The sequence below is a fragment of the Ovis aries genome, chromosome 18 (assembly GCF_016772045.2).
Source record: "Ovis aries strain OAR_USU_Benz2616 breed Rambouillet chromosome 18, ARS-UI_Ramb_v3.0, whole genome shotgun sequence".
Classification (NCBI taxonomy): domain Eukaryota; kingdom Metazoa; phylum Chordata; class Mammalia; order Artiodactyla; family Bovidae; genus Ovis; species Ovis aries.
This window is the reverse complement of record NC_056071.1, coordinates 65,174,933-65,202,012: the sequence shown is the minus strand read 5'-3', so window position 1 is coordinate 65,202,012 and position 27,080 is coordinate 65,174,933. Positions and strand designations below refer to the sequence as shown.

General features: G+C 44.7%; 1 protein-coding gene across 5 annotated transcripts in view; it reads right to left on the bottom strand.

Annotated features, from left to right (window-relative positions):
• The window catches only part of TRAF3 (TNF receptor associated factor 3), a 118,145-nt gene that overhangs the window by 37,036 nt on the left and 54,029 nt on the right, over window positions 1-27,080 (bottom strand). For 4 of the 5 annotated variants that reach the window (XM_060401942.1, XM_027957434.2, XM_027957435.2 and 1 more), the window contains exon 2: window positions 16,285-16,409. The exons of the other annotated variant lie outside the window; for it this stretch is intronic. The gene's annotated coding sequence lies outside the window, so the exon portion shown is untranslated. The remainder of the gene's footprint in view (window positions 1-16,284; window positions 16,410-27,080) is intronic. 5 annotated transcript variants of the gene reach the window in all.

Below are 27,080 nucleotides of genomic sequence, written 5' to 3'. Positions count from 1 at the left end.
CAAGCCAGTGCCAGCCTCAACTTTGCACTTACAGTTCTCGTACTGTTACACATTTTTCTTCTTAAAACATTTTTGTCTCTTTTTAGCCTCATAAAAATGATATACCATATGCAGCCCTCTGCCATCAGTGTTGTTATATCAATGTTACGCCACGTGTGCTGTGAGCAGCTGGCAGGTTTCATTCACTTTTTACTCAGCAAAATACTGCTCAGTGCACCTACCTATCTTTTTATCACACTGCTCCCATTTTCTGCTGGCATGGACACTCTGTTCTGAACATTCTGGGGCATCTGTCCTGGGGAGCTTTCTCTAGGGCACACACTCTAGATCACGGGACTAGTGTTAAACAAACTGTGACCTGCGGTCATATGTGGTCAGTCGCCTGTTTCTGTTAGGCTCTCAAGCTTAAAACGCTTTTTACATTTTTAAAGAGTCAAACAAACAAATGAAACAAAGGCAACTATGTGACAAGACCGTATACATTACCCACAAAGCCTAGAATACTTACCACTTCGCCCTTTAGAGAAGAATTTGCCAACTCCTGCCCTGAACTCCACATCTAGAGTTCACAGGAACGGCTGGTTTGCAGGGTGTAGGCGTGGCCAGCTCACAAGCTTCGCTAACCCACCCTCTCACCAATGCTGGGCACCATTAGACAGCTTAATTTCCACCAATCTAGCAGGCACGAGGGTCCCTTTTCTTCTTTACTCTGATAATTAAATAGGTTTAGCATATTTTCATATGCTCACTGGCCATTTGTGCTTTTCCTTCTGTTGAAATGCCTGTGTCTGAATTTTTTAATTGGGTTATTGGTCTTTTAAAATATTGATTTGTAGAGGTGATTCATATGTTCTGACTGCTAATCTCTTGTTAGTTACATGTATATGTTTTCCCCTTAGGCTGTGGCTTCACTTTAACTTTCTGTATTTTAATGAAGTGAAGTTCTTAATTTTAATGTAGTCAAATGTATCCTTTTAAAGGATATCTTTATCTGTACCTCTTGGCCTTTTAAAAAGATTCAGGTTAGCTTATGGGTGATGCTGATGAAAAAGGACAACCTAATATACAGGGAACCAAACTGAAGGCAGTTCTATCTCTATCACAGAATCATTTCCAAAAGAAGGATGTTCTGCTTAAGTAATGGGCCACCAACTATGTCAAATAGACTCACATTACTCAAGGGAAATATTCTACCTAAACAAGAGCTTGTTTAAGAAAGAAATTACATGGACCCCAAGCAGGGCCCAAGGTGCAAGCCCACGCTCTGCTCTGTTGGTGAGACGGTAAATGTGGGCCTCAGCTGGCCCACGGTCCTCCCTGGTGCCAGGACAGGTGGATGAATGAATCCGCTCAGGTTTACCCATGATCCCAGACTCCACCGATGATCCCAGACTCCGCTGACGATCAAGGTCACTGTAAGAAGCCAGTTCTAATTGAAAGCATACAAATCACCTAATCACCCCCTAAAACAACTAAGACAATTCGATGATATCTTTAAGTCTTAAGACAATTATCCACTGACTGTGTCCTGAAGAAAAGGAAGTTTTGGATTTAGGAAGACCATCACTGGAGGGGAATTTTCCACAACCAGCCCAGAGGCAGACGGTAGTGAGAGTGAGCACTGCTAAAGCTGGCCACTGGTGGGTGTGTCCTAAGACCACACACAAGGTTAGGCAGGAGAACCGCCAGAGTGAACCTGCTTCAGGTGCCCGCGCATCTACATGGCAGGGAGGGTGAGAACCTCAAGATCATCAGAGGAGATAAAATGTCTATCTGCAAGACCAAAGTCTGCAAAAGCAACAAGGGAGGACACGGAGATTAATTTCTCTCTCATACTGTTCACCACTGTAAGCCAACTTAACTCCTTTCTGAAATCAGGTGGGGTGGACATAAATGAGGCAGATTCAAAATTGGTCGCCAGGTTAAGAACAGACGTGAGCAATGTCAGTGAAGACGGCTGAGTATGTAACTCCAAAGGTTCATCCTTCAAGAAAAAAGATGGCAAGATCTGTCAAACAACCTGTATGGAACTCTAAAAACTAAACAGAAAGCTTACAGCAATCAGAGGGATGCTTAATCAACAGCAACCTGCTGCACCTCGGTGAGGACAGTGAGCTCTGCAGCGCTTTCTCCAGCCCCGGCCCCTCCCCAGGAGGCACTGGCCTGGAAGACAGAAGCCTGTAACCCCAGCACGGAGACTGGCTGGAGGCTGGGGGCCGGTGGAGCGGAACACACTCGTGTGCAAAGAGTTTCGGGAGGAGTTACAGCCTACCTGGTGGCTCCCCAGAAGGCCCGCTCAAACGGCTTGGCCCATCAGACCCAGGACTCTCCCAGCGCTGAGGCAGCCACAGGGGGCTGGCGGACTGTCCTAAAAACACTCAGAGGCAAACAGATTAGTCGCTGCTGCCTGGGCCAACCAGTAATGGTAGAAGACGACGAGAGACAAACCAAAAGGTTGACAGGAAATACTGGGAAACGAGGGCTCTGAAGAGCTCCAACGTGCTACCAGGATCCCAGAAGGCCACGCACATGCTCAGGGCTGTGTGCACGCTCAGGAGAGATGCAAGACCCTGAACTCTCACCTCCGGCTGACCTTCAGGTTCTGTACAAGCAGGAAGTGATGCTAAGGCAAACCTGTCAACTGCCTGGCGGGGTGCTGAAAACACACCCTGATGCACACGAATACCCTGTGGGAAGAGATTTGGAGATAATTTTGGTTCCAGGCACTTACAGAAAATCTCTGTCTGATTCTTAGCTGACTACCACACTGGTGGAACAGAGACTTCAGTGACTACGCATGATAAAGAATGTGGACTTCACAAAATCAGCTCAAAAAAGTCATTATGCAAACAGTTAACTAAAACAAGCAGCAAGAAATACTGGGGAGAATCTCGTTTCCATCTTTGCCATATTACAATATTCAAAATGTCCATTTTCAACAAAAAATTTTAAGTCAGGCAAGAAATAAGGAAGCATGGCCCATATGCAGGAAGAAAAAAAAAGCAAGTAATAGAAACTGTCTAGGAGGAAACCCAGACATTAGACTTACAACTGTCCATGAGTTCAAAGAGATACAGGGAACTGTGTCCAAAAAAGTGAAAGAAACCATCTGAACAATGTCTCACGAAATAGAAAATATCAATAAAAATCAATAAAGTTTAAAAGGAACCAAATGGAGATCCTGGAGTTAAAAAGCACAATAATGGAAAAGAAAAATTCAATAAAGGGGCTCAACAGGAGAGCTGAATAGACAAAAGAAAGAATTAGAGAACTTGAAGACAGGTCAATTGAGATTTGAAGATAAGACAATTGAGCTTATCCAGTCTACGTAACAGAAGGAAAAAATAATAAAGAAAAATGCAAAGAGCTTAGAGACCTATGGGACACTATCAGTCATACCAACATATACATTATCCTGGGAGTCCTAGAAAGGAGAGGAGGGAGGAAAAAAAGGTGAAAAGAATATTTTAAAATATAATGGACAAGAATTTCCTATTTTTGATGAAAAGTATTAATTCGCACATTCAGGAAACTCAACAAACTCTATGTGGGTTAAACTCAAAGAGATCTATACTAATACACATTATCATTGAACTGCTGGAGGAAAGAAGGAAAATTTCGAAAGCAGCAAGAGAAGTGATTCCTTACATAAAAGCATTTCCTCAATAAGATTAACAGTTGACCTCTCATCAGAAACAATGGAGGGCAGAAGACAATGGGATAATATTTTTGAATGGCTGAAAGAAAAAAATATCAACTAAGAATCCTCTGTCCCTGGCCCCCCTCCGCAAAAATACCATGTTTCAAAAATGAAGACTCAACAAAATACTAGAAAACTAAGCCCTAAAGCACATTAAACATATTCTACACCACGATCAAGTGGAATTTGTCCCAGGAAGGTAAGCGTGGTTCAGCATAAGAAAATCAATCACTGTAATACACCACAGTAACGGAACAAGGGTAAAATACACACGATCATCTCAACTGGGGTAGAAAAACAAGCGGACAAGATTAAACACCCTTTCATTTGAAAAAGATCCTTAGAAACTAGGAGTAAGAGGGAACTTCCTTGGTATGGGGCTTCCCTGGTGGCTCAGATGGTAAAAGAATCCACCTGCAATGCAGGAGACCCGGTTTCAATCCCTGAGTCAGGAAGATACCCTGGAGAAGGGAATGGCTGGAGAATTCCACGGACAGAGGAGCCTGGCAGGCTACGTTCTGCTGCTGCTGCTGCTGCTGCTGAGTCGCTTCAGTCGTGTCCAACTCTGTGCGGCCCCATAGACGGCAGCCCACCAGGCTCCCCCATCCCTCGGATTCTCAGGCAAGAACACTGGAGTGGGTTGCCATTTCCTTCTCCAATGCATGAAAGTGAAAAGTGAAAGTGAAGTTGCTCAGTCGTGTCCGACCCTCAGCAACCCCATGGACTGCAGCCTACCAGGCTCCTCCGTCCGTGGGATTTTCCAGCAAGAGTACTGGAGTGGGGTGCCACTGCCTTCTCCGAGGCTACAGTTCACGGGGCCACAAAGAGTCGGAAACGACCGAGCAACCAACACTTTCATCTTCACTTTTCCTTTACATGATAAAGGATAAAAGGTATTTGTGAAAAACCCACATTTAATGGTGAAAGATCAGGAAGAAGGGAAGGATGCAAGCTTTCACCACTGTTACTCAATATTACACACGGAAATTCTACCCAGAGCAATTAGGCAAGAAAAAGAAATGAAAGGCATCCAAATTAGAAAGAAATTAATAAAACCAGCTCTATTCACAGATGATATCATCCTATGTATAGAAAACCTCAAAGACTGCACAAGAAAGTACCCAGAACTAATAAAAGAGTCCACCAAAGTTTCAGGAAACAAATGCCGACAAAGAAACATCATTTCTGTTTCTATACAACAGCAACAAACAAACTGATTTAGAAAGTAACTCCATTTATAATAGCATCCAGAAGGATCAATTACCCAGGAATAAATTTAACCAATACGTGAATGATTTGCTCACAATCGCTGAAAGAAAGAACACATCATTGAACAGTAAGATATTTGTGTGCTCCAAAACAAATCTATGTACATGGACTGGAAGACAATATTATGATGGCAATACTACTTCTGATGGTTAATTTTATGTGTCAACTTGTTGGGGTCACAAGGTGCCTAGATATCTGATCAAACATTCTTCTAGGTGTTCCTGTGAGGGTGTTGGATGAGTTTAACATTTAAATAGGTAGACTGAATAAAGCAGACTGCCCTCCCTAATGTGGGTGAGCCTCCTCAGTCAAACGCCTAAACAGAACAAAAAGGTCTGCCCTTTCCCCAGGTGAGGAGGAGTCTTTGTGCCTATCTTCAAATTGACACACTGGCTTTTTTTCCTGCCTTCAAACTAAAACAGAAATATTGGCTCTTCCTGGATCTGAAGCCTGGGTTTTGGATAGAAACCACATCCTTCCTGTCCCTCTTGATGAAAGGGAATGTTTCATGCAAAGATGGGCACAATAAAGGCAGAAACAGTATGGACCTAACAGAAGCAGAAGGTACTAAGAAGAGGTGGCAAGAATACACAGAACTGTACAAAAAGATCTTCATGACCCAGATAACCACGATGGTGAGATCACTCACCTAGAGCCAGACATTCTGGAATGCAAAGTCAAATGGGCCTTAGCAAGCATCACTATGAACAAAGCTAGTGGAGGTGATGGAATCCCAGTTCAGCATTTCACATCCTAAATTAAGATGATGCCGTGAAAGTGCTGCACTCAATATGCCAGCAAATTTGGAAAACTCAGCAGTGGCAACAGCACTGGAAAAGATCAGTTTTCATTCCAATCTCAAAGAAAGGCAATGCCAAAGAATGTTCAAACCACCACACAACTGCACTCATCTCAAACGCTAGCAAAGTAATGCTCAAATTCTCCAAGCCAGGCTTCAACAGAACATGAACCGTGGACCTCCAGATGTTACAGTTGGACTTAGAAAAGGCAAAGGAACCAGAGATCAAATTGTCTACATCTGCTGGACCACAGAAAAAGCAAGAGAGTTCCAGAAAAACATCTACTTCTGCTTTATTGATTATGCCAAAGCCTTTGACTGTGTGGATCACAGTGTGGAAAATTCTTTAAGAGACATTTGACCTGCCTCCTGAGAAGTCTGTATGCAGGACAATAAGCAACAGTTAGAACTGGACATGGAACAATGGACTGGTTCCAAATTGGGAGGGGAGTACATCAAGGCTGTATATTGTCACCCTGCTTATTTAACTTAAATGCAGAGTACATCACGCAAAATGCCAGGCTGGATGAAGCACAAGCTGGAATCAAGATTGCCAGGAGAAATATCAATAACCTCAGATATGCAGATGACACCACCCTTATGGCAGAAAGCGAAGAGGAACTGAAGAGCCTCTTGATGAAAGTGAAAGAGGAGAGTGAAAAAGTTGGCTTAAAGCTCAACATTCAGAAAACTAAGATCATGGCATCTGGTCCCATCACTTCATGGGAAATAGATGCGGAAACGACAGAAATAGTGACAGACTTTATTTTTTTGGCTCCAAAATCAATGTAGATGGTGACTGCAACCATGAAATCAAAAGATGCTTTCTCCGTGGAAGAAAACTTATGACCAACTTAGACAGCATATTAAAAAGCAGAGATATTACTTTGCCTATAAAGGTCCATCTAGTCAAAGCCCAAACTACTGGTTCTTCCAGTAGTCATGTATGGATGTGAGAGTTGGACCATAAAGAAAGCTGAATGCTGAAAAATTGATGCTTTTGAACTGTGGTGTTGGAAAAGACTCTTGCGAGTTCCTTGGACTGCAAAAAGATCAAAACAGTCAATCCTAAAGGAAATCAGTCCTGAATGCTCACTGGAAGGACTGATGCTGAAGCTGAAGCTCCAAGACTTTGGCCATCAGATGGGAAGAACTGACTCATTGGAAAAGACCCTGATTCTGGGAAAGACTGAAGACAGGAGAAGAAGGGGATTGACAGAGATGAGATGGTTGGATGGCATCACCAACTTGATGGACATGAGTTTGAGCAGGCTCTGGGAGCTGGTGATGGACAGGGAAGCCTGGTGTGCTGCAGTCCATGGGGTTGCGAAGAGTCAGACATGACTGAGTGTGTGAACTGAACCGAACTACGCCATTAGCCCTCTTGATTTTCAGGCCTTTCGACTTAGACTGGAACTAAGCCATTGGCTCTCATAGTTGCCAACTTACACTGCAGATCTTGGGACTGTCCTGCCTCCATAGCTGTGTGAGTCCCAATTCCTTAGAATAACTATCTCTTTACACGCACACACCTTATTGGTTCTCTTTCTCTAGAGAACCATAACAAACATACTACCCGAAGCAATCTACAGATTCAATGCAATCTCTATCAAAATTCCAGTGGCCTTTTACAGAAGTGAGAAATCTGATTCTAAAATTCTGTAAAGCAATTATCCTTCAATTAAAAAATAAATTTAAAAAATTCACATGGAATTGTAAGAGTCAAAACAGTATCGAAAAAGAAAAAGAAAGGTGAAAGACTTATCAAGCTTACTACTTCAAAACTTCCTACAAAATGACAGTAATCAAAATAATGAAATACTAGCATAAGGACAGGCATGTAGAAAACAGAACTGGGAGTCCAGAAATAAATTCATACATCTAGAGTCAAACGATTTTTGACAAGGATGTCAATACTATTTAGTTGGAAAAAAGAAGTCTCTGAAACAACTGGGTATCCAGGGAGATGAATGAACTTAGACCCTGCCTCACTCCATACACGCAAACTGACTTAAATGGATGAGCGACTAAAATATAAGAGCTCACACCATAAAGGGCTTCCCAGGTGGCGCCAGTGGAAAAAGACCCATCTGCCAATGCAGGAGAGGCAAGAGGTGCAGGTTTGATCCCTGGGTCAGAAAGGTCTACTGGAGGAGGTCATGGAACCCACTCTGGCATTCTTGCCTGGAGAATTCCACGGACAGAGCAGCCTCCTGGGCTACAGTCCATATGGTTGCAAAGAGTCGGACATGACTGAAGTGACTCAGCATGCATGCAACACCATAAGGTTTAGAAGAAAACACAGGGACAGGTTTTCATGTTGCTGAATCTGGCAAAGGATTCTTAGATTTGACCCTAAAAGCACAAGCAACGAAGAAAAATAAGGGAAATTGGTCTCACAAAATTTGAAAACTTTTGTATATAAAAGGACACTATCAAGAATGTGAAAAGACAAAAAAATGGGAGAGCTATTTATTTTCTTGGGCTTCAAAATCACTAAGGATGGGGACTACAGCCATGACATTTAAAGAGGCTTGCGCCTCGGAAGAAAAGCTATGAAACCTAGATGGCGTTATTACAAAGCAGAGACATCACTTTGCCAACAAAGATTCGTATAGTCAAAGCTTTGTTTCTTCCAGTAGTCATGTACAGATGTGAGAGTTGGGCCTTAAGGAAGGCTGAGCACAGAAGTACAGACGCTTTCCAAACTGTAGTGCTGGAGAAGACTCATGAGAGTCCCTTGGACAGTAAGGAGAGCAAACCAGTCTATCCTAAAGGAAATCAACCCTGAATATTCATCAGAAGGACTGATGCTGAAGTTGAAGCTCCAATACTTTGGCCACCTGATGCAAAGAGCCAACTCATTGAAAAGGATGCTAATGCTGGGAACGATTTTGGGCTGGAAGAGAAGGGGATGACAGAGGATGAGATGGTTGGATGGCATCACTGACTCAATGGACACGAGTTTGAGCAAACTCTGGGAGATACTGAAGGACAGGGAAGCCTGGGGGACTGCAGTCCGTGGGGCTGCAAACAGTCAGACATGACTTAGCAACTAAAAAACAAAGAACAACAAAATCTGCAAACCACGTGTCTGATAAGAGTCTAATATCCAGAACAACAAAGAACTCTTACAGCTCAACAACCAAAAGACAGACAACTCAACCAAAAAATGGGCAAAGGAGGTGAATAAACACGTCTCCAAGAAAAACACAGAAACAGCCAATAAGCATATGAAAAGATCTTCAACACCATTAGTCACCAGGGAATTACAAATCAAAACCACAGGGAGTTATCACTTCACACCCACCAGGATGGCTATGATTTTTTTTTTTTTAACAAGGTAAAACAACAAGTATTGTTGACGACGCAGAGAAGCTGAAACCCTCATATATGCTGGCGGAAACAAAATGGATTCGTTTTTTGTGGAAAACATTTTCAGTTTCTCAAAAAGTTAAACACAGAGTCACCAATACGACCCAGCAATTGCACTCTTAGGCGTATACCCAAAAGAACTGAAAAGAGGGACTCAAACCAACTTATGTACAGACAGGTTTATAGCAGCGTCATTCACAGTGCTCGAAAGGCAGAAACAACCCACATGAGCATCAACAGATAAACGAAGAAACAAAATGGGGGGGGGGTGTAAATATTACTCAGGCATAAAAAGAAACGGAGTGATGATGATACAGGCCACAACATGGACGAACCTGGAAAATACCACGCTAAGTGAAAGACGCCAAGAACAAAAGGCTACACAGTGCACGATTCCATCTGTATGAAACGCACGGAACAGGCAAATCCAGAGGCAGAGAGCAGAGCGGTAGCCTAGGAGATGAGGAGAAGGACCTCGATGGTTACCTGCTTCGTGGGTCCAGGGTTTCCTTTTGAGGTGATGAGAATGTCTGGGACCAGAGGGAGGTTGTGGTTACAACCTGTGAACGTACTATACACCACTGAATTGCTCACTTTAAAACGGTTAATTTTATGTTCTGTCATGCCAATTTAAAAAAACTATCTTTAAAAAAAAAAACAAACCATCACAAGATACTACTTCACAGCTATTAGGGTAGCTGTAACTTAAAAAAATGGAAAACTTCAAGTGTTGGTGAGGAATATGAAGAAATTGGAACCCTCGTACATTGCTGAATATAAAATGGTTCATCATCACTGTAGAAAACAATTTGGCAGTTCCTCAAAACAGTTAGCAGAGTTACCGCGTGGCCCAGCACCCCTAACTCCTGTGCACACACCCAAAAGGAGTGGAGAAAGGCGTTTACACGGTTACTTGCACACGCATGTTCACGGCAGCAATATTCAGGACAGACAGGGCCATTCAGCCCAGAGGTCTGTCAAGAGAGGGCTGGATACACAACGCTTACATGTGTCTATAACGTACTGTTATCAACCATAAAAAAATAAAGCGCTGACACACGGTACAACATGGGAAAACCCTGAAAACGTTTCGCTAGAGTAACAGGAGCCAGAAACAGAAGGCCGTGCGTCGCACGACTCCATCTCTGTGTCACGTCCAGAACAAGCAGATCCACGCAGACAGAACACAGAGTCGTGGTTGACAGGGGCTCAGGCGAGAGGAGAGTAACAGAGACTGAACGGAGTTTCTTCTTGGGATGAAAATGTCCTAGAAATAGGCAGCGATGATGGCTATACAACACTGTGAATATACGAAATAAAACCCACTGAACTGTACATTTTGAATGGTTTAAATGACATTTTTTGTAAAAAAAAAAAAACAAAAATAAAGTTTTAATAAAAACAATGGGGTCTAAAGAACTTAGACACTCTGATTTCTTTCTTCATCACTGAGCTTGATAACCACTCCACACCAACCCTGGCAAAACCATAGCAGAACCCCAGCTTGCTCTTCGGCTGGAACAATGCCTGCTGTAGGTACAGCAGCAAGAGCTGACACTATGCTCAAAGACCCGCAACTAAAAGCCACTGGTAAAAAAAAGCTCCTTGGTTCTCATTACAATTCTCTAAAGCAAACAGACAAAATTAACCTGCTAATTTTATCTAAAATACCTGCGATGGTCATTTCTCACCTACAAGTGTACCTGTTCATTCACGCCCACCTGGGGGTGGCCAGGAAACCCATGTGTGCCCCACGCGGAGGCTGACCACCCGAAGCATCAGTGAGTAAGCAAAGTCCCATCTCTGGAAGCTTCTAAAATGGGGGACTTGTGGCAACCTTTGACTAGATTTCTTGATTTAAAATAAATACCTTTATTTCACTTACTTTTATGTGGGTATAAAATAGTTAAATTTCCCCTTAATCCTAAAGCTTAGATGTGACAATTACAGGTTAACAAAGCTTATGCTTAAAATAATGATTGTGCTAATGAAGAAAAATGATGCAAATTCAGTCAAAGGCCTTAAGGAGATGGTGGAGGCAGCTTTCGGGACCTGCAGACTGGTGCTGAACAGCCTGATCTGGGGAAGAGGCTCAGGGGTTGCAACACCCACAGACGGGAAGCACATGGCTCCGGTGAGCACACGGGGGCATGCGGAGATGGGAACCCTGGCCCCAGTCATCACTTCACCTTCCCGGCCTCATCCCAGCATTAGGTCTGGAAAGAGGATATCTGCTTCCACACACAGAGAAACGTTCTGCCCAACAGGAATGGCAGACACGCCAGGCGGAGACAGCACAAAGGGAGTGACCGTGAAGGGCAAGTGTGGGCTCGAGAACGGCCCCCTACGTCGGTGTGCTAGGAGGACTCCGACAGGAGGCGGGACCAGAGCCCCAGGAAGCAGCGGCCTGGGCGGGCGTGCCGGGCCCACACCGCGGGGAGGCGGGCAGGGAAGGCGGGGCCTGGCGTTCACAGGGCGAGAACTCCGATGCTGCAGCCTCCAACGGAGCAGAATTACTGCTCTGTTACTACATGTTTACTGCTTGCTACGTGTCTAGGTATTTTGAGGCCACATTTTATCCAAATGAAAAAAAGTCTCTATTTGAGACATCGGTTTCATAAAGTTTTAGCTTCTAACCAGCTTCTCACTCAGTTGAGGCATCAGTCACTCAGTCAGTTCAGCTGCTCAGTCGTGTCTGACTCTTTGCGACCCCACTGACTGCAGCACACCAGGCCTCCCTGTCCATCACCAACTCCCGGAGCTTACTCAAACTCATGTCCATTGAGTCGATGATGCCATCCAACCATCTCATTCTCTGTCGTCCCCTTCTCCTCCCGCCTTCAGTCTTTCCCAGCATCAGGGTCTTTTCCAGTGAGTCAGCTCTCGGCATCAGGTGGCCAAAGTATCGGAGTTTCAGCTTCAGCACCAGTCCTTCCATATGAATATTCAGGACTGATTTCCTTTAGGATGGACTGGTTTGATCTCCGTGCAGTCCAAGGGACTCTCAAGAGTTTTCTCCAGCACCACAGTTCAAAAGCATCAATTCTTCAGTGCTCAGCTTCCCTTATGATCCAACTCTCACATCTTTACATGACTACTGGAAGAACCATAGCTTTGACTAGACAGACCTTTGCTGGCAAAGTTGAGGCGTACCTGGACTCAGAAACACAGTGAAGAGCCAGACTGGGTTCCCTTCACTTTGCTCTGCATCTCCATTACGTTGATGGTTTATTTTACATCCCTTGCTTTGGTGGTTTAAGTTGAGCTGGAAACAAACGCACATCTGCTGACAAAAGGGTGCTCCAAGGGTTGGAAAGCCCGGGGAAAACCAAAAAAGGGAAGCACCAGATAAACAAAGAAAATGGCTCCTGCCAGCAAGAAAGTGCTAACCAACAGAGATGCAGGAAAACCAGCTCCACGTCAAGCCCAGGAGAGAGATTAAAACAGCATCCATGCGAGGCCAAGGAAGGGAGAAAGCCACAGGCAGACAGGTGTGCCCTGTTGATAAGAAAGCGCTCTGGCAATCCACAGTTATGCAGACATTTCAGCACACGGACTGCTCAGGACACCTGATGCCAGACGCTCTGCTCAGGGAGCCGCCTGTGGCTAACTCACTGGGAAAGCACAGAGGGGCCTGGACTCTCACCCAGACAAACAGGCCGCTCCTCATCGCACAGGAAAAAGCCCCGCATAGGAGAGAGGGAGGGGGAGAGAGAGACTGATGCAGGCAGACGGCTGGAAAGGAACCTGATTAAACCATGATACGAAACTTGGTCTCAAATTCTTTAGGAAAACAATAGCTGCCTGAGACCCAGCACTGCCAATACTGCTCAGTTCAAATGACTTAGGATGTTAAACAAGGGTTCATTCAACTCTGGCTGCTCCTGGACCAGGGCCAGAGCCCAGCCATCTGGACAGGAAGGAGCTGAGGGCTCCGTCTGCCTGACAGCGACTCAGGGCAGGCAGCACCTTTCCCAGAGAGGCTGCCCTGAGTCAAGCCCGGCCTGGAGGCTCGGGGGCTGCACGCTGTGAGAAGGTGCGCTTTCCTGAAGCACCGACTTGACTAGGAAGTCAGAGTGAGAGCATGAAGCGTGGCGCCACTCAGGAGTGGATTACAGCATTAAACCACTTGGAGGATACAGGCAGGAGATGCCAAAAGTCAGCGGCTCTGAGCTCTGCGCTCCTGACCGCTCCCTCTCGCCAGCTTCCCCTCTGCCACCGGTGGTGCACACGCGGGAGCTGTTCAGGTGCTGATCCAGGCCCCTTCTCTGTCCTGCTGGGTAATCAACCTGCACAGAGGAGCCCCTGCTCCGAGCCCCACGCTCGCGGAGCTCCTGGACAACCTGCTCCCCCTCAGCTGCACGGGAGTCCCGTGGTCAGCGCAGCCCAGACGGAATCTGCTGTCTTCGGCGCTTCCCATGGCTGTTGGGCAGGCCTCGACCTACTCAGAGACCCGCTCTCATCTCGGGGAATGACGCTGTCACCCGGCCAGCTGCCCACGGCAGACCTGCCCTCGCCTCCCTGATTCTGACACACAATCACTCTATAATACCTGCCGATTCCATGGCACCGTCACGACCCTGCTTATAGGGCGCTCACTCCGTGGCCAGGGAGACGCTCTCAGGCACAGTTTCCTCATCTGCAGTCTCTTTCAGCTAACACAACTCACCCTGAGTTTCTAGTCCAAGTCTTTGAGTTTAACCATAAGGAAAACCGGGCCACGGTTGGGAATGTACTTGCCAGGTCCCAGAATTACTAGGGAATCTGCAGCTGGACAAATTGATGACTTTTACATGCAGGAGAAACACATACTGACTAATGCCGGCAGATTTCTAAGTTGGTCTTCCTCTATGATGTAGCAACCAACATCGTGGATCGCTAAACAGCTGTTAAAATGGATGAGGAGAATCCCTGTATATGGCTATGCCGCAAGCTCATGATATGTTGTTAACTTTTTTAACAGATGGAGAAAAGCTTGTACTGTACACTGCTATTTTTAAAGAAAGAGGGCTGTGGGCACAGACACACACAAGTATTTATATTATAGTAAGTGAGTGTTAGTCGCTCAGTCGTGCCCAACTCTTTGCGACCCCATGGACTGCAGCCTACCAGGCTCCTCTGTACGCGAGATTTTCCAGGCAAGAATACTAGAGTGGATTACCATTTCCTTCTCCAGGGGATATTCCCAACCCAGGGCTCGAACCTGGGTCTCCTGCAGCGCAGGCAGATTCTTTACTGACTGAGCTACAAGGGAAGTCCATATTACAGTAGATAAATAAAAAACGTTAAAAATGTTACCTGTGGAAGAGAGAAGAAACAGGCTATAAAGATCAGAAAAGAGAGCTAGATTTCTGAAAATACTTTGGCTGTTCACCAAAAAGGTCCAGGACAGTAACCAGCCCTGCAGCAACGATGTACAGGTTGTGGTCACGAGACACCACGCTCTATAAGAGGGAGCCGGAGCTGCTTAGAGAAACAGCCAGCTCCAGGTCTGGGGAGAAACAGCACACACGAATCTACAGACTCTCCCCAGTTTAGAGAGCAAAGGACAAGGAGGCAACGGACAGAGGCACCACCGCACAAGTGGCGCAATCCCCCCATCTACGGGAACAACAGCTGCCGTGTCTTACAACACGTCACGTACGTTTAAACTCACGAGTTTATACTGACACTTCTTCCCTGGTCACTTGAGAAGCGGCTATGAGACCGTCTCATTGTTTCAAGAATCCATAAAGAGAAAGAATCAGGCATTCGTCCTACTGCTTCCATCTGAACCGTCCCTTCAGTTCAGTTCAGTTCAGTTCAGTCGCCCAGTCGTGTCTGACTCTTTGTGACCCCATGGATTGCAGCACACCAGGCCCCCCTGTCCATCACCAACTCCTGGAGTTCACTCAAACTCATGTCCATCGAGTCGGCGATGCCATCCAGCCACCTCATCCTCTGTCGTCCCCTTTTCCTCCTGCCCCCAATCCCTCCCAGCATCAGAGTCTTTTCCAATGAGTCAACTCTTTGAATGAGGTAGCCAAAGTATTGGAGTTTCAGCTTTAGCATCAGTCCTTTCAATGAACACCCAGGACTGATCTCCTTAGGGTGACCAAATAGGATTTCAGTGAATCAAGGCAAAGTAAAGGATGAAACTTTCACCATCATCATTTGCAACCCCTAACGACCATGGGTCCAGGTGCTGAGCACCATGAGGACCAGAGCAGATGCAAGTACCGCCACCTCCGAGCACTGAGCTCAAAGGCTCAGCCGCTCGAACCTCTAGATCCACCTCCCACCTCCCAGGAAATAAAAGGAGAGAAGAACACGTTCCATGTAAACGGGGACACCCCCGACTACAGAACAACTGACAGAAAACGCCAGGAAGAAAAGGGACGGGGCGGAGCAGTCAGCGACTGACAGAGACTCAGGAGGCAGAGCAGCTAAACGCAATTGTTTGGACCCAGTTTCAAACTAAAAAAAACTGAGACTATTGGGGAAAACTGAATGGTACTGTGATTATGAATAAAACTAAATACCAGTTTTCTTGATGCTTCTGAATGTTATCAAAAATAGCTGTGTATTAAATCTCACTTTGGATGCAAACATTTCAAACCTATTTTATATTCACGCTAATGTTCTAAGATATGAAAGAGTTCTTAATTTCAAGAATAAAATGCCACTCAATCACAAATTAAGAGATTAAAACACAGGGTGTTTTGTTTCCTTTCAAACTCCCAGAGAAAGACAGTGAAGAAGTAAGCAGTTCCTGCATCAAAGATGCAAGCCTCGGCTGGGCAGGCCTCCATGTGCAGCACTGGCACCTCTACTGCAGCGGCGCCCTCCCCGGGCAGGAGCACGCCGCCAACCCGGGTTTCCAACCTCATCAACTGTCACTAAGCCCTCAGGGGCAATGGCTATTACTCACAGAGTTTAACGCTGGTTTAAAAGGAGAAAAAAGAAGTCAGAAACACATACCCAAATACACTACCACGGATCCCGAAGACACTCAGATACACCTGTTACAGAAAGAGACTGCTAACACCGAAAATGGGTAAGTTCAGGATGTTTCCTAATTTAACTACTTCACTGTCAGGCAAAGGCACACCGGGAACAGCTGGAGAAAAACCTACGCAAATGGAAACTTCTAGTGACATACCTGTATGTTGTATGCTGCAAGAGGATATATCTGACCTTGACCAGGCAGGAAGAAACTTCAATAAAGAAAGAAGCAAAGCAGAGTCAACTTTATCCTTCTTCAGATACTGTAGTGGAGTCCCTCACCTAGGAAGTAAGAATGACACGTGGTTAACTCACATGCGGAAAATTTTTTAAAGCTTTGAAAAAACTGAATTTCAAAAATGGAAATTTCTAAAACGTGATAAAGTAAGAAGCTCGAGAGAAAACATTTTTAATCATTCTATATACACGTATGCTTTGGATTTTCTGCATTTTTTGAGGTGAACATAAATTACAAAGGCTGGGTAACTTCAGATAACTTTTTTAAAAATCACTTTCATCGTGAAATAGAACTATATGTACATAGTCAAGCACAAGAAACACGCATGTGCAGGTTCATCAGGTTATTAAACAAAACCCCAACTACCACCCAGGCCACAGAGTGGGGCACTGCTGGGATCCCCAAAAGGCTGGGTGCCTTCCTCTGACCCCTAACCCTTTCCTTCCCCTGTAAGTACCAACCACTCTAACTTCCTGTGATCCTACCTCTGCTTTTCTTTAGCTCACCCCTAGGCTTGTAGCTCTGGTCGTTTATTTTCGCCAGCTCCTGACTCCTACACAGACGTGATCACACAGTGTATATTCCCTCGTCTCGCTTTGTTTTTGCCCCATTGTTGTTGCTGGCCCTGCTGTTTATCTTCACTGCTGTATATTATTCCACTGTGCGACACATCGTTGTCTACTCACCATTCGGTTTCTGCTTTGGAGCCCACACAAGCACTCCTAAGATCTTTCTGGCACAGATCTCTTAAGCATTTGGGGGTAAATACGTCTAGTGCATATATACATGCGAGAGTGACCGCTAGACTGTGAGGTCAGCGTATATTTAGCTCCACGACATAAAGCGAAACAGACTCTTCCCACAGCAGCTGTAGTGATTCACACGGCTGCAAGAAGGGGAGGAGAGTTTCCACTGCGCAACATTTTCAGAACTTGTCAGACTTGTTCATTCTTGGTAACTGGATGGCTATGTCCTGGGGTCCTAAGAATTCTTATTGTATAGAATTTTATAATTATTTTGATGAAAAACTCATGAGATTTTACATCTGACAGCTGCTGCGAGAGAGAATTTTGAAACCAAACACTCGTGCACTTTTCCAGGTGTTACCACACTCCAATTTCTGACCAGTTGAAACCTCACACTCTTGGTCCACCAGCTTCCAGAGACACTGGTTACAGATCCCAGGCACAAGGGGATGGTGTGTGTGTGGCTGGCCAGTAAGAGCATCCTATTCCTGGTCAGAGCTGGTTCATCTCTGTGAGCACACAAAACCCAAATCAAAATGAATCAAGTCTTTCCTTCCTCCTCTGGGACTTACAGAGATTCTCCCTCTTTCCTGAAGAACTTGAACTTGAGCACATGGGCGTCAGAGGCTCTTTGAGGACAGAGCAAATAAGGAGGAAGACACCAGGGGAAGGACCCAGCTGCAGCCTGCCCTGCCCGAGGGCTCTTAATTAGGTGGCCAATAAAGCCCCCTTTGCTGTTATCAGCTAAGGCCCAGTCACATCCCAAAGAGCCCGCACTGATGTGATCAGTCATTATAAAACATGGGTTTTAATCTACTCAGTAAGCCACATAGGTCAATAAAGGCAACACGTGTACATACACACACAACCTTAATATTTTTTCAATCACGTTTTATAAATCAAAATGGTTTATCACTCAAACTTAAACTATAGTTCTTGCCAAAAGGCAAGTTAACTCTGAATGTTTCTTTGGCAAGAGAATGAAAAATCAATAGCTGTAAAGTATTTGTCCTTGTCTGCTATAAACACACTAGTATACCATCCCTACTGGATTTTAGTAACAAAATTATGATAACCTCATAAAATAAACTGGGAAGTGTTCCCTGGTTTATTCTGAGGAAGTTTTTGGGTAGAACTGGAATTATTTCTTCTTTGAAAGTCTGGTGGAATTTAACAACGAAGCCATCAGTGCCTAAAAATTTTAATTACTGATTCTATTTTTTTAGTGGTTACAGGAATTTTTTCTGTAGCTACTTTTAGAAAGCTACATTTTCCAAGGAATTTGTTTATCTCATCTAATTTTCACATTTACTGACATGATGCTATTTCAACTCATGACTGTTGCTGAAGCTCCAACACTTTGGTCACCTGATGCAAAGAGCTGACTCACTGGAAAAGACCCTGATGCTTTTAGAAAGACGGAAGGCAAAAGGAGAAGGGGGCGGGCAGAGGATAAGATGGTTAGATGGCATCAATGACTCAATGGACATGAATCTGAGCAAACTCCGGGAGACAGTGGAGGACAGGGAGGCCTGGCATGCTGCAGTCCACGGGGTCGCAAAGAGTTGGATGCAACTGAGCTACTGAACCACCACAGCGACGCTGCACTGGGAGCTCAGAGTCTCAGCCACTGGACCAGCAGGGAGGCTCCCAGCCTTGGGCAATTTTTATAAATGTCTACGCGTGCCTGAAAATAAAGTATAAGATGCAGGCTTTGGATGGAATATTATTTATGTGTACATTAGACCAAGGGTGTTGCTCCTATGTAAATCATCTGTGCTTACAGGGTTTTTTATTTTTAATCTATCAAATACTGAGACATGTATCGAAATCTCTACTATAAACTGTTGTTGTTCGTTGTTCACTCACTAAGTCAGGTCCAGCTCTTTGAGATCCCACGAACTACAGCACAACACGTTCCCGGTCCTTCACTGTCTCCCAGAGTTTGTTCAAACTCATGTTCACTGAGTCGATGATGCCCTCCAAGCATCTCATCCTCTGCCGCTGCCTTCTCCTGCCCTCAATCTTTCCCAGGATCATGTCTTTTCCAGAAAGTTGGCTCTTCACATTATGTGGCCAAAGTACCGGAGCTTCAGCTTCATCATCAGCATCTGTCCTTCCAATGAATATTCAGGGTTGATTTCCTTTAGGATGGACTGGTTGGGTCTCCTTGCAGTCCAAAGGACTCTCAAGAGTCTTCTCCAACACCACAGTTCAAAAGCATCCATTCTTCGGGGCTCAGCTTTCTTTACAGTCCAACTCTTATATCCATACATGACCACGGGAAAAACCATAGCTTTGACTAGACGGACCTTTGTTGGCAAAGTAATGTCTCTGCTTTTCAATATGCTATCTAGGTTGGTCATAACTTTCCTTTCAAGGAGTAAGCGTCTTTTAATTTCATGGCTGCAGTCACCATCTGCAGTGATTTTGGAGCCCAGAAAAATAAAGTCTGTCACTGTTTGCATTGATTCCCCATCTATTTGCCATGAAGGGATGGGACCAGATGCCATGATCTTACTTTTTGAATGCTGAGTTTAGGCCTACTTTTTCACTCTCCTCTTTCAGTTTCTTCAAGAGGCTCTTTAGAGCGGTTATCATCTGCACATATGAGACTGTTAGTATTTCTCCCAATAATTTTGATTTCAGCTCACGATCCATTCAGCCCAGCATTTGTTCCCTCTGCAGCATACAGCCCTGACGTACTCCTTTCCCAATCCGGAACCTGTCCACTGTTCCACGTCCAGTTCTAACTGTTGCTTCTTGTCCTGCATACAAGTTTCTCAGGAGGCAAGTAAGGTGGTCTGGTATTCCCATCTCTTGAAGAATTTTCCACAGTTTGTTGTGATCCACACAGTCAAAGGCTTTAGCGTAGTCAATGAAGCAGAAGTTTTTCTGGAATTCCCTTGCTTTTTCTATGGTCCAACGGATATTGGCAATTTGATCTCTGGTTCCTCTGCCTTTTCTAAATCCAGCTAGCACATCTGGAAGTTCTCGGTTCATGCACTGCTGAAGACGAGCTTGAGGAATTTTGAACATTACCTTATCTGCATGTGAAATGAGCAGGAGTTTGAGCATTCTTTGGCATTGCCTTTCTTTGGGATTGGAATGAAAACTGATTTTTCCAGTCCTGTGGCCACTGCTGAGTTTTCCAAATTTGCTGGCATATTGAGTGTAGCACTTTCACAGCATCATCTTTTAGGATTTGAAATAGCTCAGCTGGAATTCCATCACCTCACTAGCTTTGTTCACAGTAATGCTTCTTAAGGCCCACATGACTTCGCACTCCAGGATGTCTGGCTCTAGGTGAGTGATCACACCATCATGGTTATCTGGGTCATGAAGATCTTTTTCGTAAGTTCTTCTGTGTATTCTTGCCACCTCTTGTTCATCTCTTCTGCTTCTGTTAGGCCCTTACTGTTTCTGTCCTTTATTGAGCCCATCTTTGCATGAAATGTTCCCTTGGTGTCTCTAATTTTCTTGAAGAGATCTCTAGTCTTTCCCATTCTATTGTTTTCCTCAATTTCTTCACACTGATCATTGAGGAAGGCTTTCTTATCCCTCCTTGCTATTCTTTGAGAACTCTGCATTCAGATAGGTATATCTTTCCCTTTCTCCTTTGCCTTTTGCTTCTCTTCCTTTCTCAGCTATTTGTAAGGCCTCTTTGGACAACCATTTTGCCTTCTTACATTTCTTTTTCTTGGGCATGATTTTGGTCACTGCCTCAGGCACTCCGAGTCTACCAGAGCTGCTGCTCCTGCTGCTAAGTCGCTTCAGTCGTGTCCGACTCTGTGCAACCCCATAGACGGCAACCCACCAGGCTCCCCCGTCCCTGGGATTCTCCAGGCAAGAACACTGGAGTGGGTTGCCATTTCCTTCTCCAATGCATGAAAGTGAAGTCGTTCAGTCATGTCTGACTCCTAGTGACCCCTGGACTGCAGCCTACCAGGCTCCTCTGCCCATGGGATTTTCCAGGCAAGAGTACCGGAGCGGGTCGCCACTGCCTTCTCCTAACTCCTTGTATACGGTGCAGTTTTGGATGGAGTGTTACTTATATGTACATTACACCAAGGGTACTGATCCTACGTAAAACATCTGCGCTTACAGGATTTTTTTTTTTTTTTTTGCCTGCTTAGTCTATCCATTACTGAGAAGTGCTGAAATCTCTACTGTAACTATAAATTTGTCTATTTCCCCCCGCCGTACTTACGGCAATCTCTACTTTGGATATTCTGATGTCATATTATGGCTTATCCACGTTTAGAATTATTATGACTTCCTTTTGAATTGAACCTTTTATCATTACAAACTGCAGCAGAGACCACATGTTGACCAGATTTTTCCCTTCTACCTCCTGGGCACAGCCTCTCCTGCAGTGAAGTCTGGTTTAGGACCTGGGCTCCGCCTAACAGGATGCAATCCTAATATACACCACCTCACCCTCCAGCCCAGCCGTGAACACCTGCGTGATTCACTCCTTCCGCCCCACACAGAGGCGCCTGCAGAGTATCCCGGGCCTCAGGAGATGGCAGAGATGGGGGGAAGCAGCTGAATCCCCAAACGACCATCGAAAAAAACATCTGCCAACCAGGACTATGTGTACTGAACTTCATGCAAGCAAGACATGAATTTGCTTAAACTACTTACTGCTTTGTTAAAGGAGCCAGCTGCCAACTGTATTAAGTGAAATGACACTCACTATCTCCAGAACTGCTTTTTGCTTTAAACTGTGTTTTCTCTGACACTACAAAATCCTGCTTTTGGCTAGAGTTTGCAGTTTCTTTTTTTTTTTTTTTTTTCATTTTTCTTTCAAATCTCTTAATCTTCATGCTCTAGGTGGGTCTCTTATAAACAAAATACAGTTGAGTTTTTAAAAAACCTTATTTGATATCTTTTTTTAAAAATTCAGTTCAGTTCAGTTGCTCAGTCGTGACTGACTCTTTGTGACCCCATGAACTGCAGCACGCCAGGCCTTCCTGTTCATCACCAACTCCTGGAGTTCACCCAAACCAATGTCCATTGAGTTGGTGATGCCATCCAGCCATCTCATCCTCTGTCGTCCCATTCTCCTGCTGCTCTCAATCTTTCCCAGCATCAGGGTCTTTTCAAATGAGTCAGCTCTTTGCATCAGGTGGCCAAAGTATTGGAGTTTCAGCTTCAACATCAGTCCTTCCAATGAATACGCAGGGCTGATCCCCTTTAGGATGGACTGATTGGATCTCCTTGCATCCAAGGGACTCTCAAGAGTCTTCTCTGACACCACAGTTCAAAAGCATCAATTTTTCTGTACTCAGCTTTCTTTATAGTCCAGCTCTCACATCCATATATGACCACTGGAAAACCCATAGCTTTGACTAGAAGGACCTTTGTTGGCAAAATAATGTCTCTGCTTTTTAACATGCTATCTAGGTTGATCATAACTTTCCTTGGAACATTTAACTCCACTTACCTTGGAGACAGTTACTCACTTTTAGGCTCAATTTTCTTTTATTTTCTTTCGATTTGCTTCTTTTGGATTCCTTGCTATCATTCTAGTCCCCCAGTAGTCTGCACTTCACATACTGTTTCCACTCTTTAGTAACTGCTGTGGAAGCTCTAACGCACAGGTTCTTATCAAAGTCCAATGTCAACCAACACATGTACCTTTCTCTTGGACAGCAAGAGCCTTGAAACGTCGACTCCGTTCACCGTGACTTCCAGCCTCACTTCTGCTGCAGAGTCCGTGTGCGTGCGTGTGCATGTGCTCGTCATGATGGACGTTTTGCGCGACTCTCCGCAGTCATCCTGCCTTCCCTTCATGGTTCCCACACCCCCATCGCTGGGCCTCACGCTCCCTTTGCTGCTTTCCGTCCATGACTGTGGTGGGTTGCACTGCTTGACTTTCTGGTGTTAAAACCACCTCTATTTCCTGAGATAAGCTTTCCTCGATTATTATGTAATGTCCTTTCTATATGCCGCCTGGCTGGCTCTATCTGCTAAACTTTGCAGAGGATGTGCGCATGACGGACAGCGCTCGGTGGCTTTCCTCTCCTAGAGTCTCTGTCTGATTTTGCTTTCTGGTCGTGCTGGCCTCACAGAAGGAGACAGGAAGCATTTCCTCCTCTTCTGTCTTCTGGAAAAGTTTTTGTCAGATTGGTATTCTTTCTTCTTTAGGTGTTTAGTAATTATCGGTGACGCTATTTGGACGTGGAGTATTCTTCACGGCAAAGATTTTAACTACAAATTAAACTGCTTTAATATAGTTATGAAAGGTTATACACTTGCTCTTGAGTAAATCTGGTGGTTTATGTTTTTCAAGGGGCTTGTTCATTTTACTGAGGCTGTCAAATTTATTAGCGTAACATTACTCACAATACTCCTTATTACCCTTTCAACGCCTACAGGATCTGTAACAGTGTCCTCTTTTACATCCAACTAATCACAAGCTGGAATCAAGATTGCTGAGAGAAATATCAATAACCTCAGATATGCAGATGACACCACCCTTATGGGAGAAAGTGAAGAACTAAAGACCCTCTAGATGAAGTGAAAGAGGAGAGTGAAAAAGTTGGCTTAAAGCTCAACATTCAGAAAACTAAGATCATGGCATCTGGTCCCATCACTTCATGGCAAATAGATGGGGAAATAGTGGCTGATTTTATTTTTCTGGGCTCCAAGATCACAGCAGATGGTGACTGCAGCCATGAAATTAAAAGACGCTTGCTCCTTGGAGGGAAAGTTATGACCAACCTAGATAGCATATTCAAAAGCAGAGACATTACTTTGCCAACAAAGGTCCGTCTTGTCAAGGCTATGGTTTTTCCAGTGGTCATGTATGGATGTGAGAGTTGGACTGTGAAGAAAACCGAGCCCCGAAGAATAGATGCTTTTGAACTGTGGTGTTGGAGAAGACTCTTGAGAGTCCCTTGGACTGCAAGGAGATCCAACCAGTCCATTCTAAAGGAGATCAGCCCTGGGTGTTCATTGCAAGGACTGATGCTGAAGCTGCAACTCCAATACTTTGGCCACCTCATGCAAAGAGTTGACTCATTGGAAAAGACCCTGATGCTGGGAGGGATTGGGGGAAGGAGGAGAAGGGGACAACAGAGGATGAGATGGCTGGATGGCATCACCGACTCGATGAACATGAGTTTGGGTAAACTCTGGGAACTGGTGATGGACAGGGAGGCCTGGCGTGCTGCAATTCATGGGGTCACAGAGTCAGTCACGACTGAGTGACTGAACTGAATGCTTCCCTGGTGGTGGCTCAGCTAGTAAATAATCCGCCCGCAATGCAGGGGACCTGGGTTCAATCCCTGTGTTGGGAAGATGCCCCGGAGAAGGGAAAGGCTACCCACTCCAGTATTCTGGCCTGGAGAATTCCATGGACTATCCATACGGTCTCAAAGAGTTGGACACGACCGAGCAAATTTCTTTCACTTTCAATGGCAATTAATGTTTTTTTCCCCCCACAGACAAGAGATCTTTCTGGATAAAATACGCATCTTTAACTCATCAGCTCACCTTCAAATAACACCGAGACACAATACGCCGTGTTTCCATTCCTTCCCTCCCGAGCCTTGTGCCACTACTGCCATCCACTTCCCTCTGCAAGGACTGCGCGTTCCCAAGCACATTGCTAATTTCGCCAATTCTTAAAGATTTTAAAATTTAAAAAAATTAAAATAAAAAAAATTAAAAAAAGAAAAAAAAAGGAAAAAAAAAAGTCTAAAAAAAAGATTAAAGTGTGAATATTCACCAGTCCGTGGACTGTTTCCAGTTCTTCTCATCCCTTTGGGTAGAAATTTCCATCTACCATCTTCCTTCTACTTGAACCTCCTTTAAGCTTCTGGTTTGCACTTCTGCTGGCAATACATTCTGCCAGCGTTCCTTGGTCCAGAAATGTTTATTTCACTTTCGTTCTGAAAGATACTTTCACTGGGTACAGAATGATAAAAACTAGCAGGTTTCTTCCTTTTGGCGCTTTAAACACGGCAGTTGTCTGCTGGCGGCAACAGGTTCTGATCAGAGCTCACTGACCTTATTTTTGCTCCTCTGTAACATGTCTTCTTGATGCTTTTTAAGACTTTTTTCTCTTCATCACTGACTTTTCAGTAACTGGACTCTGTGGACCTTAGTATGATTTTGTCCACTCTATTTGGAGTTTGTGAGCTTCATGGTTTGCAATCTTCATCAAATGTGGACATTTTTCAGCACTATTTCTCCAAATACTGTTTCCGTTCCTTCCTCTTCTTCGGGAACTCCAGTCGCACGCATCTTAGCTCCGCTGATTCCGCCCCACAGGTCACTGACACTCTGCCACTCTGCTCAGCCTTCCTTGTTCTTTGCACCGTATTTTGGATAATTTCTATTGCTGTGTCTTGAAGTTCACTGATGTCTTCTGTGCTGCCAGTTTGCTATTCGTCTCTGTATGTTTCGCCTCTAAAGTCCTGGTTCAGTCTGTCTTGTATCTGTTACCCATGCTCGCCTTCCTCATGAATGTGTACAACTTGTTTATATCAGTCATTTCAATGTCCTTGTTTGCTAATCTCACAGCTTTCTACTGACTGATTTTCCCCCTGGCTACGATCACATCTTCTTGCTGCTTTGCATGCCTGGTAATTTTTATTAGATGCTGGACACTGAAACGTTTTTACATTGTTGGGTGCTGGATTCTACCACATCATTTTAAGCACAGTTGGGGCTTTGTTCTGGAAATGCAGTTAAGTTACCCGGAATCAGTTGGGGTAGGTGTGTAATGGTCTTTTAGTCCTGGACTAATTCAGCCCCATTACTGCAGTGATACCCTTCTGATGCCCTAAACCAAAGAGCTGTTCTGAATCCACCCTCACCAAGATTAAAAACCACGCTTTGAAAGGGCCTGACACATCACCGTGGGTGGTGGGAACGCCATCTCAGCTCGTGTGGTGCCCGCTCTTCTCTGGGGCTTCTTTTCCCGGTTTTGAGGTGCTTTCTCTGGTGCGTGTATCAGTTCAGTCAGTTCAGTCGCGTCCGACTCTTTGCGACCCCATGAATCGCAGCATGCCAGGCTTCCCTGTCCATCACCAGCTCCCGGAGTTGCATGTGTACACCAGCCCAAATCTTGGGGGTGGGGGTCCTTCTGCAGACCCCTGGGGTTCCCTAAGTAGCTCTCTACTCTCCTATACTTTGGCCCTCAAATTCTAGCTGCCTCTCCTCCCCAAACTCTCATCTGTTTTGCCACTTCAGTAAGGCTAGGGGCTCTGTTTCGTTTCTCTCCCCTGACCTGTAATGCAGAAACTGTCTCTAGACCAGGACTGGCAAACTATAGCCTGAGGATTAAATCCAACTTGCTGCTGTTTTTATAAATAAAGTTTTATTGGAACACATCCATGGCCACTCATTTACATACTTGGTATGAAAGCAGCCACAGAGAGTACCAGAGTTGAATGGGGTTGTGATAGAGACCATCTGGTCTACAAAGCCTGGAGACTCTCTAACTGGCCCTTTATCTCAAAAAGTTTCTTTACTCCTAGCCCTAGAGAATAAGCTAGAATACTTACAGGGTTCATTCCACTTGTTTCCCTTATTTCAGGGAACACAATCCTAACCTTCCTGTTAACCAATGTCTGAAAACTATTGTTCTGTACATTATGTCCGGTTTTCAAGTTTGTGAAGATGAAAGTCAGGTTTGGGGCCGGGGTGAGGTTAGTGAAGCACTTGCCACAGGTACAGATTTTCAGGGAGTGACAAAATACTCAGTGATGGGGTAAAATCAAAATTAATGCAAAAAATCTATGTGAGGCAAAATATCAACGTTTTAAATAAGGATAGTATCAGTAATAGTGTGGAGCCAAGCCATCCTGGAGCTGAAGCAAAGGAAAAATTAACACTGACCCTGTCTTTATTTAAGATTTGACATTTTTCCACCACGGATTTTTTTTTTTTTTGCATTAAATTCGATTTTCTCAAAGTATTGCATTAAAATGTTATCAATCTCAACTACTGAGT